The sequence below is a fragment of the Cebus imitator genome, unplaced genomic scaffold (assembly GCF_001604975.1).
Source record: "Cebus imitator isolate Cc_AM_T3 unplaced genomic scaffold, Cebus_imitator-1.0 Scaffold79, whole genome shotgun sequence".
Taxonomy (NCBI): Eukaryota; Metazoa; Chordata; class Mammalia; order Primates; family Cebidae; genus Cebus; species Cebus imitator.
In genome coordinates this window covers 2,865,764-2,879,650 of record NW_016107394.1, presented here as the reverse complement: position 1 = coordinate 2,879,650, position 13,887 = coordinate 2,865,764, and the positions used below count along the sequence as shown (strand labels likewise).

Sequence of the window (13,887 nt, the reverse complement as noted above, 5' to 3'; positions counted from 1 at the left end):
GTCACATATAAATAATGTAACACTCTAGTTTTTAAAAGAATTACTTCTGTCCTCTGCTATGTTTTTGGACATAATTCAAAATTATCAAAATTGTTAATGTTTTATAACATATGTAATCTATATAAAATAAATCGTTTGCAGGTCTTATATAAGCCAAGATTATATTTTATATAATTAATTATAACCCCAGTTGAAACTTAAAGGAGGAAGGTGACAATGGAACACAAATTGTTTTCTGAGTGACCTATGATGAAACACATTATTGTGACAATGATGAAACAAGATTGTGTATGTTCTGCCATCTTTCACTGATACTTCTGAAATAAATTCTAAATGTGGAAAGATGGGGTTTTTGTGAGACTAGGGGGAAAACTTTCTAAGTAATATATTGTAATGAAAAGAGCTGCTTTTTAGCACAGTACTTACTTTAGAAATATATATGTGTGTTTGAGTATTTGAATATAAACAAAAGATTTAAACGTGGTTAGTTAATATCCCGCATACAAATTGTAATGAAGGTAGTTGAAAATGGAATACAGATTGTGTCCTTAGTGACCTACTGATATTTTAAAAGTGTAATTTTGTTTAGAATTTGATTTCTTTTTTGAGGTCAATTTAGAAGTATTTAATGTGTTTTATGCTCAGGAGTTGTTCTTTGTATTGAAGGACCCAGAAGTCATTAACCTCAGAGCTTGCAGTCTGGTTAGAATTATGACCAGTACCCTTGAAACAATAGCAGAGAATCCAGGGTAATTAAGAACTTAGTACTGAAGTGTATGGTTTAGAGTCTGAATACAAAATCAAGCTGTTGGATTGTCAGTGATGATTGATTGACATCAGATAATTTCTTAAGAATGTGATAGTGAAGCTAGAAAACTGAAGGATATATGATAAGAAACCCTAATAGTTTTTCACAGTGGCCTACTGATATCATGGAAGGTGCCATAATAGCTATAAATAATAGAAAAGTATAATTGCAATAGAGCATATTAAAACAAAACAAGAAATAAAAATATTAATAGATTTTCTGCATGCTTATGATCCTAACACTTTGGGAGGCCGAGGCAGAAGGATCACTGAGGCCAGTAGTTCAAGACTAGCCTGGGTAGTATAGCAAGACTCCATCTCTACATAAAAATACAAAAGTCAGCTGGGTGTGATTGTGTGTGCCTGTAGTCCCAGCTACTCAGGAGGCTAAGGCAGGAGGATCGCTTGAGCCCAGAAGTTCAAGGCTGCGGTGAGCTATGAATGCACCACTCCCCTCCAGCCTGGATGACAGAATGAGACTGTGTCTCTTTANTTTAAAAAAAAAAAAAAAAAAAAGACAAAAACCTCACCTGATTTTCTTAAGGATTTTTCTATATCTTCAAAGTTCAGCTAAGGAGGAAGGGAGGAGAGATGAAATTCCAGGCAAGAGAGGCAAGTAGAACAAAACCTTGAGGTGACAGTGAGCATGGGATGTTCAGTGTTGCTGGTATAAGGAAATCAGCCTAAGAAGATTGCTTTCAGTAAAAAAGGATCCAACTTATAGATTACCAGGTTGGGCATGGTGTCTCATGCCTGCAAACTCAGCGCTTTGGGAGGCTGAGATGGGAGGATTGCTTGAGGCCAGGAGTTATATTCCAAGTTTTTTTAAAATTCAGGATTCAAGTTACCAAAGAAATAAGGATTAAAAAGCCATGCTCCTAGGCTAGCTTCTAAACCTAATTTTAAACAGTATTTCAAGCCAACATATACCAAATATTTACTATGTGACAGAGACTGTGCTAGAAACTCGTTTCCCATGATTATTGGAACAGCTATGTGAGGTAGATATAATTATTCCCATTTTACACAATAAGAAATGGAGTCACAGGTTATATGTCTTACTCAAGACCAGATAGCTATTTAAACACACATTCATTCTTTCTTTCTTATTCATAGGATACATATGAAATATCTACTACATGTCAGCAGTTAAAGTACACCTTAGGATTAGAGAGACTAGAAGATACATTGTCTGTCCTTCTTGAGCATACAGGAGATAGCCACTATAAACAGTTGCAGAATTGGGTAGTAGGAGAGAGGCATTGGAGCCATAGAAGAAAACCTAGGCTTGTAAAGCCAGCTCTTAAAGAATGTGCGGAAGTTTTCCAGGCAGACAGTTTGGTAAAAGGAAATGTGACTGTTAGGTAACAGTTCAGTAGGGCTGCTGTGAAGTATGTGGATTAGAGGTTAACTGGAGTGGTGGAGATGAAGGATACATGGGTAGGCATCACAAAAGGATGTTACATATCACAGTATAGAGTTTGTTTTTTTATTCAGAATGTAATGGAAGTGTTGAAGTATTTCCACGGGAGAAATCACATTATCATTTTACTTTAGTGATAGTATAAAGGTGGGTTAGAGGGGTGTGAGGAAGAATTCAGAAAGGATAAAATAGCAGGAATTTAATCCCTCATCATCTCATATTTGAACCAAGGAAACTAGCAGAAATCAAGTTGTGGGGAAGATTTCAGAGATATTTAGAAGACTAAAGCTAGAGGACTTGCAAGTGATTTGGCAGTGTTTTATTTTTTGTGTTTGTCAAATTTGTTATGAGACAAACTACAAATATAAACAGTTTCTTCATATTTAAAATAGTTCTCATAAATATTTGGTGACTGAAAGAATGAAGCAGGAGGAGAGAGATGACGAATTAAACAATGACTCCCAGGTTTTTAAATTTAGGCAACTGAGAGGATGGTGGCGCTATTGTGGAAAAAGACAATAGAAAGATCAGGATTGATGCTGAGAACACAATTGCCAATGTTTTTGTTTATTTGGAGCTTATTTTAGTTTTAGTCATTTAAAATTTTCCATTTAACTTTTTCATATTTATATTTGCATTGGTGGTTTTAAAATTCTTATTCAGGTAATACATGCTTTTTATCAAGAAGGTAAACAGTACAAGAGTATAAAGAGTATCATTTCTCAAGCATCTTCTATTCAAATTTCTACTCCCCTGGGGTAATTGGCATTACAAGTGTGTGGTCTTTTCTTTCACATTTTTTTCTATGTGATTCACACATGGACTTACATAGTTTTGTTTTTTTTTATATTTTTACATAATAATTGCAGCTCAGAACTGCAATTATTATGTACATGTACTCTGTAACACCCTCCCCCCACAACACACACACACTTAAGGAGTCTATTTTAGAAATCCTTTCATGTCAGTATGTTTTGTTCCCTCATTCTTTTTAATGGCTGCTTTAGTGCCATAGTATTGATGAACTATACAATTGTTATCCATGTCCCTATTTTTAGTTATTTAATTTATTACTATTTCAAATAATGCTGTAGCAAATAAGTTCTATATGAACATAAGTATATCTTTGTACACTGAAAGTCTTTCTGTAGGTTAAATTCTTAGTGGGGGAAATGCTGGATCAAATGGTTTATACATTTAAAATGTTGATTATTGGAGGGAGGGGCTTCAAGGTGGCTGGGTAGAGGCATTTAATACTTCCTCCACTAAGAAGAACCAAACTAATGAGTAAATAATCACACATTGACTAGATCATCCAAGAAAGAATACTGGAATTCAACAGAAAAGCGACAGGAAATACCTAAAGTAAAAAAGGAAAGGGAAACAAAGTAGCCTGTTCAGGTGGGATTAGTCAGGAGCCAACAGAGACCCCCAGTGGTCCATATTCCCACTGTGGACTTCCACAGTACTGGCCAGGGAAGAGCCCTTCAACCTTCCTGGGCCTTGAAACTAAGATAGGGAGCTACCAGGAGATTGTGTGATGGCACTACTTGAGGAAGGGAGCTTGTGCTGTGTCCCACAGTCTCTGAGAACTAAGTAACTTCAGCAAGGCACTATTTTAGAGCCCTGCCCCCAACAGACTGTACACTGTCCTGGGGTCCAGCCGCACTAGGGCTAAAGCACAAGAGAGCTTCTATCCCTGGGGCCAAGGTGTGGGTTAACACTGTTAGGCTAGCAGTGTGAGTGCTGCTGGGGAGTGAGTGATGCTGGGGCAGGTATTCCCCACCTGCTAGCCTAGGTGGTGCACATGTTCCCCATCTGCTAGCCTCGGCTGCCAGCTCAGAAGGCAGTCCTCCCTTCTCCAGTGGCAAGGCAGCAGTGCAGCCACTACTGCCCCCTACTTGAGCATTCTGCCAGTGACCTAGGGATCAGCCTGCCCCTACCTACCATAGCTGGCACCTGCACACACTGTTGAGACCCTGAGGACAAGCCTGCCCAGCCTGGCTTCGTGTTCCTACTCTATGCCGGAGCACATGGGCTAGGATCCAGGAGATTGCCCAGCACATTCTACCACCGTTGGCACCTGAATATTCCTCCAGGGGGCATGAGATTGGTTCTACCTGCCCCTGCCATTACAGTCACAGCTGACACCTACCTGCATATGCCACCTGCAGGTTTGGAGACTGACCCGCTCAACCTGCTCACCTCATCACAGCTACCACCAACATTAGCATACACTGCTCAAGACCTAGAAGGTTATCCCACCACTGCCATTGCCTGTTTTATGCCAGCTTCCCTGAGGCCCAAGAATCTGCCTACCTTCCTGGCTTACTGTGGCAGGTACCAGCATCTAAGTAAGCCGCATGGAGGCCAAGAATGGGCCTACCTGGACTATTGGTACCAACTTACCACTGCCTCTACTGGAGCCCAAAGACTGGCCTACCTAGTGTCCCAATTCCCAGCAAAACTTTACGACAGGCCTCACTAATAACTATACCTGAAACCACTGAAGAAATTACAGACACTACCACTGACACTGTTTATAGCCAAAGAAATCATACAGCTGCTGTACCACTGTAAGCACCCAGAATCAAGACCAAAGGGCCCTACCCAAACGACACGATAGATTTGTCTTCAAGAAAACATTCTCTACAGAAGCAAATTTTAAAAATTGGAAGAAGTGACTATTACATCAGATATGCAGTTATCAATGTAGGGACATAGGAAACATGAAAAAGCAAGGAAATATGATACCTCCAAAGGATCAAAATAATTCTCTAATAATAGATCCCAATCAAAACAAATTTACAAAATCCTGGAAAAAGAATTCAAAATTTTGATACTAAAGAAGCTCAATGAGCTACAAGACAATTCTGAAAACAGTACAGGGAAATCAGAAAAACAATTCAGTATATGAATGAGAAATTTACAAAAGAGATACAGAAAAGAACCAGATAAATATTCTATAACTGAAGAATTCATTGAATGAAATACAAAATACATTTGAAAGCTTCAACAGTAGACTGTATAAAGCAAAAGAGAGGCTCTCAGAACTTGAAAACAGATCTTGTGAAATAACCCAAGCAGACAAAAAGAAGAAAATAAAAAAGAATGAACAAAGCCTTTCTGATATATGGGACAACATAAAGCAACCAAATACACACATTATTGGTTTCCCAGAAAGGAAGGGTCAGAAAATCTATTTGATGAAGTAATAGACAAAAACTTCCCAAGTCTAACAAGAGATTTAGACATCCAGGTACTTGAGGCTCTGAGATCCCCCAAAAAGATAAAACGCAAAAAGGCATTCTCCATGGTACATTATAGTCAGACTATCTAACATCAAAGACAAAGAGAGAATTCAGAAAACAGCAAGAAAAAAGCATGCCGTCACCTGTCAAGGAACCCCATGAGACTAATAGGAGATTTCTCAAGCAGAAACCTTTACAGGCCAAGAGAGAATGAGATGATATATTCAAAGTGCTAAAAGAAAAAAAAACCTGCCAACCAAGAATATTATATTCAGCAAAATTATCCTTCATAAATGAAGGAGAAATAAATTCTTTCCCAGACAAGCAAAAGCTAAGGGAATTCATCACTACTAGACTGGTCCTAAAATATTAATACTGGAAGTTGTTCTCTGTAAACTGTATCAATATGTTTAATTTTCTCTAGTATGATTTTGTTTGTTTTTTTGAGACAGTCTCACTCCATCACCCAGGCTGGAGTGTGGAGTCATGATCTTGGCTGACTGCAGCCTCCACCTCCCGGGTTCAAGCGATTCTCATACCTCAGCCTCCTGAGCAGCTGTAATCAGGTTTTGCCATGTTGGCCAGGCTAATCTTGAACTCTTGACCTCAAGTGATCATTCCACATCAGCCTCCCAAACTGCTGGGATTACAGGCATGAGCCACCACACCCAGCCTGTAGTATGATTTTAAATTGTTCCTTGATTTTTCCCAACAGTGCATGTAATCAGTCTATTAAATTGTTTGCCTATCTGATGATACATGCAGCATGTAATGTCATTAAACAACCTCAATATATGTTAGACTTTTGTAACACTTCTTCCTCTTGGATCTTTTTTTTTTAAAGAACAGGTTTTCATTCCTTTCTATGTAAATGTTTCTCAAAGGTCCTTCAGCTCTCTAATGACTCTTTAAAGTAAGCTTATTTATATTCCTATCTTTGAATCTTATCTGTGAACTGGTAATAATAATATATTTTTATTAACTTGTGAACTTGGGAAATAAAAAGCTGCCTCCAATTTCACCTTCTTTCTGGATCTCCTCAAATCTGGAATGTTAAGTAGCTGCTTGTCTGCCTGTAATCTCTTTCTCACAATTGCGTCTGCTATAATGACACAAACTATATTTTTCTGTCTTTGTAAAATAGGCCATTGTTGCCCCCCTGCCTGAAAATCTTCTATTGTTTCTCCTTGCCAATCGGATAAATTTAAATTTCTTGTCACGATATTCAAAGCCATGAAGAAACCGGTCTCCAAATTCTCTCTCTACTTATCTCTGGCTATTTCTTCTTTCATCCTTGGTTTCCCAACCCTTGGGCACCTCAAGTGCAGTTGTATTGCAGTTCTTAACACCTCAACTAGACTGAAAGCAGTCTTTTTCGCTGCCTTTATTTCTGTTACCCAGGCTTAGGATATTCTCCCTTTCTACTATTAGTAACAACCGTATATGAACGCTTAATAACCCATTCTTCTTGTTATTAGTTACCATATAAATTTTCCTTAGGTTATGAACTTATAACATTTTCTTTTCTTTGTTTTGAGACAGAGTCTTGCTCTGTCGCCCAGCCTGGAGTGCAGTGGTGCATTCTGCAACCTCTGCCTGCAACTTCTTTCGGATTCAAGAAATTCTTGTTCCTCAGCCTCCTGAGTAGCTGGGATTACAGGTGTGTCATGCCCAGCTAATTTTTTTATCTTTATTAGAGACTGGGTTTTACCATGTTGGCCAGGCTAGTCACAAACTCCTGGCCTCAAGTGTTTGCCTGCCTTGGCCTCCCAAACTGCTGGGATTACAGGCATGAGCCACTGCACCCAGCCCTTAGTCACGTTTTCCTGAGTCATCTTGAGATGTGATACTAGTAGAAAGCTGTATTTCTAGGCCTAGGGAAGATCTATGGTTTTGTTTGTTATATTTTAAACACTTTTTATTTTGAGATAATTGTAGCTGCACATGTAGTCAACAGAAATAATAAATACAAAGAGTGCTCTCATTTTTTACTTTGAGATAATTGTAGCTGCACAGTTATCAGAAATAATAAATACAAACAGTGCTCTTACATTCTTCACCCAGTTCTCCCAATGGTAACATCGTGCATAACTGTGATACAGTATCACAACCAAGAAACTGATACTGATACCGTCATTCAGTCGAATTCAGAATTCATTAGTTATATATGCACTCATTTGTGTGTATATAAGTGTATGCACATTGAGTTCTATACAGTTTTACCACATTTGTAGCTTTGTGTAGCTTTGTAGCTTAGTTTTACCACATTTGTAGACATCTTAAGATCTCTACCACACTTAAGATCTTGTTAAGAATTTAACAGCTAAGAATTTCTTGATTTTTTTCTTTCCCCCCGCCACTTTTCTTTCTTTTTTTCTTTCCTTCGAAACAGGATCTCACTTTTGCACCCAAGCTGGAGTGAAGTAGCTCACTGTAGCCCCAAACTCTTGGGTTCAAGTGATCCTCCCATCTTACCTTCTGGGTGGCCACCACACCATGCTTGGCTAATTTTAAAAAATTTTCATAGAGAAGAAGTTTTGTTATATTGCCCAGGCTGGTCTCAAACTCCTAGCCTCAAACGATCCTTCCGCCTCAGCCTCCCAAACTGCTAGGATTACATGCGTGAGCCTCTGTGCCCAGCCTTGACTTATTTCTTAATGATAAATTTCTTCTGATAAAGTTTTCTAGGTTTTCCGGTATGACATTCACATAAGAAATAGTTCACAGCATGAACTTAGGTGGTGGTATATGGATGAATGCTTTTGTATTTTCCTGGTTACAACCTAATTATTATGGCAAGTATTTTTCAGTTAGAATGGTGATATAAAGTCATAAGATACATATATTTTAGTTTAAAAGGTTTGTCATTTTAACAAAAATGATAAGTAAATAATGGTACAGAAGACAAAAATAGTGTGGAATGTATGCAAAGGACTTAGGGTACGTAAGTCTTGGTATAAACTGTATCAGAATGAAGAGACCCTTTTTAATGTTCAGCCTTGTTACAGAGACTAAGAACAAACAATCTTATGTCAACGAATGAACGGAGGTTTGGGAGCTGGACAAATTTGGGTTCAAATCTAGGCTCCATCATTTCCTCCTCTCCTCCTCCAGTAAATATGTATTGAGTGCCTGCTGTGCCGTATCCTGTTCTGAACATACAGCAGAGAATGAAACAAAACTTCTGCTGCATGGAGCCTACATTATAATGAGGGAAGACAAACAGTAAACAAATGAATAATCAAACATAGATGCCAATTGGCGATAAGGACAGTAAGGATAGTATGGAGAATACAGAGGGCCAAGGAGTGATGACAGTGATGGCACAGCAATTGCTGTACCATGCAGAGCACAGGTGTTAGGGGGACAAGGCAGAAGCAGAGAGGGCAAGTAGGAGACTGTTGCAGTAGTCTAGGCATAAGGTTAGGTTAGCTCAAACAGGGTAGTCACAGTGGAGGAGAGAGGCAGCAATTAAATTCCATGGTATTTTTTAAGTCCAGCAAACTGGATTTCTTGATGGAGCAGGTATGAGAGAAAAATGAGGGATCAATGATTCCAAGGTTTTGGGTTTGAGCCAACTATTAGAAAGTTTGAGTAGCTGTCACTAAGATGGAATAGACAGATTGCCAGAAGAGATTTTAGGGAAATCAAGAATTTAATTTTGTACCTGTTAGGTGTAAGATGTCTGCTAAATATCCAAGTTGGATATGTCAAGTAGGCAGTTAGGGTTTAGAGAAGATGTCTGGGCAGGAATTAAAAATTCAGGAATTGGGCTGGGAGCAGGAGGCTGACTCAAATGCTAGGAGTTCAAGACCCAGACTAGCCAACAAAGTGAGATACCATTTCTATTTTTTTTTTTTTTAAAAGGCAGGTACAGTGGCACATGCCTGTCATCCCAGTTACTTGGGAGACTAAGGCAGAAGAATCATTTGAACCCAGGAGTTTGAGTCTGTAGTAAGCCATCATCATGCCACTGCACTCCAGCCTGAGCAACAGAACAAGACTCTGCCTCTTTAAAAAAAAAAAAAAAAAGTTTAGGAATAGTCAGAATAGTGATAGTCTTTAAAGCCATGAAACCAGATGGCTTTAAACCCATCTATAGAGTGAGATCCTCTAAAGAGTGACTGTAGGCCTGGCACAGTGGTTTATACCTGAAGTCCTAATACTTTGGAAGCCTGAAGCGGGAGGATTGCTTGAGCCCAGGAGTTTGAGGCTACAGTCACCTATGACTGTGCCACTGCACTACCACCTGAGTGACAGAGAAAGACCCTCTCTCTAAAAAGCAGTAATATAAAAATAAAATAAAAATTTGTGAACAATTTTCAAAAGACTGAATGTAGTTGGAGAAGGAGCCTGGGGTCTGACTTGAGGGTACTCTAATATTTATAGGGCAGTGAGATGAAGAGGAACCAGCAAAGGAGACTAAAGAATGGCTAGTGAGGTGGGAGTAGACCAAGGGAGAGTAATGTCCTGGAAGCCAAGTGAAGAAAGCATTTCAAAAAGAGTAAACTAGGTCAGCATTGCTGATAGGTCGAGTAATAGAATCAAGACTTGAACTGTTTGGACTAGCCATAGGCAGGTCTTTGATGACTTTGGCAAGCAATTTCAGAAGAGTGGTAGACACTAAAGTCTGATTTGGATAGAATTGAGAGACCCAGAGGAGAGAAAATAGAAACAGTAATTTCAGACCATTCTTTCCAGGAGTTTTTCTATAAAAGGGAGGAGACATTAGGGTAGTAACTGGAGAGAAATGGAGGATTGATGGAGATTTTTCAAATGGAGATAGTATAGCATGTTTGCTCACAAGAATGATCCAGTAGAGAGGGAAAAACTGACATTGTAGATTATTGAATTGATATTCTTGAGTGAGAGGTTTTGTAACATAGTGAGGAGTTGGCCTTCAGAGCATGGGCAGTTTATGCAAGTAATAGGAGGATTGGCAGAATGTGTGGGTGCAGAGACAAGGAGATGGGCAGATGTGGGAACATGTGGACGTTGCCTTCTGATAGTGCCACTGTTGGCTGAAAGTGTGGTTGTATTAGAGGTTTGAGAAGAGAGAAATTGGGAAATAATTGTGTAGAAGCATGGGTGAATGAATGGATTAAGGCAATATAGTATGATTGCTGGGTAGCACTAAGGGGTTACTAGCATTTATTTGACATCAATTTAAAGTGTGACCAGATAACATAATTATCTTCGTCTCCAGCCATATTCTACCATAGACTTCGGTAGAATGTAAACAGCTTTGGATTTAACCAAGGGTAGGAGCTCGTAGGTTATAAAGGTGGAAAGAGAAAGGGGCAAGGATAATAAGGGCATATATAAGGGAGTGATTATAAGGATGGACCATGAAACCTAGGCTGGGTAATGAACTGAAAAGGGAGATTATGAAAGGGCAAGAGACAATGGAAAGGGGGTAGGACCAAATGGATTGTGGGTTCTTACAGGATTGAGTAATTGTCTGAGTCAGAATTCTAAAAGGCATGAGTAGAATCAGGAGGTGTTGGTCAGAAATCAGATGATTGAACTTGGGATGAGAGCAAAGCAGTAGTTACTAGTAATGGCAAAGTCTAGGTTATGACAATGGAGGTGCTATTTCCTGGTGAGCAAGTAGCCTTAGAAAAATTTCACAACCTCTCTGAGCCTCACTTTTCTCCTGTGTAAAATGAGTATAATATCTATCTTACAGAGTTATGGTGAGGATTAAATGATACAAATGTAAAATGTATAACACAGTGCTTAACATGTGATATATAGAATGGCAAAATACCATATATGCTTGATACTTTTCTTTTGGAGATGGAGTCTCATTCTGTTGCCCAGGCTGGAGTGCAGTGGTGCCATCTTGACTCACTGCAACCTCTGCCTTTGAGGTTCAAGTGATTCTCCAGCCTTTACCTCCCGAGTAGCTGGAGTTACAGGTACCCGCCACCACACCCAGCTAATTTGTGTATTTTTAGTAGAGATGGTGTTTTGCCATGTTGATCAGGCTGGTCACGAACTCCTGACCTCAGGTGATCTGCCCACTTCGGTCTCCCAGAGTGCTGGGATTACAGGTATGAACCACCGAGCTTGGCCGATACTTTTTGTATCCTTCAAAATTGCTTCATATGAAACCTGGTGAAATAAAAATTCTTTAAAAATCACTCTATGACACATGATTATTTTTCCCTAATTGGAACGAAAAACACAACTACCATTGGGAGTACCACTGTTATGTTAACAAGAAGTGCTTCTATTTCTGTTACAATTCTGCTACTGTTACTATTTATTCATTTAAAATAATCTGTGTACCGTGAATTTTCGTATCATTTGCATTTAATTGTTAAAATAGCCCTATGAGGTAAGTGGTGCAGGTATTTTTGTTATTTCTCCATTTGTCAGTTGAGGAAATGAAAGTATAGTGAAGTGTGATTACTTATGATTATTTTGGTAAAACTAGAATTTGAACCTAGGTCTTCTGACTGGTGACTAAATTCTGTGCTTTTTAATGGCATATCAGTGTTTAGGATATGTTTCCCTGCTATAAATTTGCTAAACTTTTAAAGGTCTCTTTTTAAACTCTCTTTTTATTGAAAGGTTTTTTGTTGTTGTTGTTGTACAGTCTTCATAATTAATACATTCATTTATTTACTCATTCAACACATTATTGTAACAATTCTTTATTTGCTAGGTCCTAGGAATGCAATAGCAAGACATACACCCCTGCTTTCCTTTGTAGAGCTTTCACTATAGTGAGAGGGACAGACATTAACTTAACAACTATATTAAAATATTTATAATTGAAGTAAAAGTGATGGAGCCATGAGCAAATAACAAAGAGTAACTTGATTGAGTCTGAGGATTGGCTTGGTGGTGATCATGAAAGACTTCTAAAGGCAGTTACATTTAAACTAAGATTCGAAGGGCAAACAGCTGTTAAATAGGAGAAAGGATAAAGAGACGAGGATGCTACACTGAGAGAACATGGATGAAGCGTCTCTCCCTTCCTCCCTTTCTTCCTATCACAATTCCTAATGGTTCTTCCTCATTTTCTTTATGATTTTAAAATGTATTTTAAGTATAAATTAATAGTTACAAATTATAGTACTGAATTTTTGTCTCAGTGCATTCTCTGAGAAAATCAATTGTTGGGACTACTTAGGAGAGAGGGCCTATGGTGAGTTTACATTGCAAGTTCCATTGGTTGTCATGCAGTGAGGCCATGGAGGGCATTCATTTTGCTGTTCTTAAGTCCATCAGTGCTTTTATACAACAGTTTTTGCTAGTGCAACACACTGAATCTTTCCAAAGGTACAGCGACACATCTCTGCCTAAATAATGAATATTTCCACCTAAATTGATTCATTGGGTATATTACAGGAACTAATTTGTAAGATTCCGTGGTTGAAAACCATAGTTTATCAAGTTTTTTTCTTTACTTCTAACCAAGATTGGGATCCAGGCAATTTTTCTTTTTCTTGCTTCTACACCGTCATCTGTTGACCACAGCGAGCATTCTGTATAGCATAGTCCCACATGTTGCTATGGTTGAAAATCGATATGGATTTTTCACCATAGGGAAATCTCAGGAGACGAATATTATAATCTATCAGAATTTCATTTTAAAGACTCATTTTTAAAAATAAAGCACTACCATTGTTATGAGTTATTGATTGTGTTTATAAATAGTGTAGGAGCATGCTAGAATTGACTGAGGTGTTTAACAGTAGGAAAGAAGGTTGAAGAGGAAATTGGCTAGAAAAAGCAAAGGATTAATAATTCTTTGACTTGACTGAGCACATTTATCAAGCAAAGGTGATGGGACTTGCTTGGAATGAATCCAAAGTACAGTGTGATGCTGGCTAGGCATTGTTACAACAGGGAGACAGATGTACAGCAACAGTATTAAAGATTTCTTTTGTCAGACGAAATAGACTTTGCAAGCACATAAACAGTTGTTCATGATATATTTTTCCAGCCACGTCAGTTTATGTAAGAGTAATATGATGTCATTGAAAGACAATGTGCTATATATAGAGGTATCCAGTTTTCGTCTTGTATCTCAGTAGTGCCGCCTTCTTATGTGACCTAGAGTGATACTCTGAAATCTCTCTGAGCCTTAGTTATCTCATGAGTAAAATTAGGAAAATATCTTAATGAAGGAATAAAACTTGATATTCATAATGATGGCCTTGTGACAGCGAAAGACTTGGGAGAGTCTGAACTGTTCACCAATTTTTATAATGTTGGCTTTGTAATTCTTGTAGCGCTTTACTCCATTATTAAGAATAGCTAATGAATTAAAACTTCCGATTGCTAAGCTATAAAAGGAATAGAGTATATGCCATGTTGCTTCTTATGTATGCCAAAATATTGCCTATAAGCCAGTATAAATACATTAAAGGAAACATTCATTCATTCTGT

General features: G+C 38.3%; 1 protein-coding gene across 5 annotated transcripts in view; it reads left to right on the top strand.

The window, feature by feature from the left end:
• FCHSD2 (FCH and double SH3 domains 2) overlaps nucleotides 1–13,887 on the top strand; it is a 292,296-nt gene that overhangs the window by 121,254 nt on the left and 157,155 nt on the right. The gene's annotated exons all lie outside the window — the stretch shown is intronic.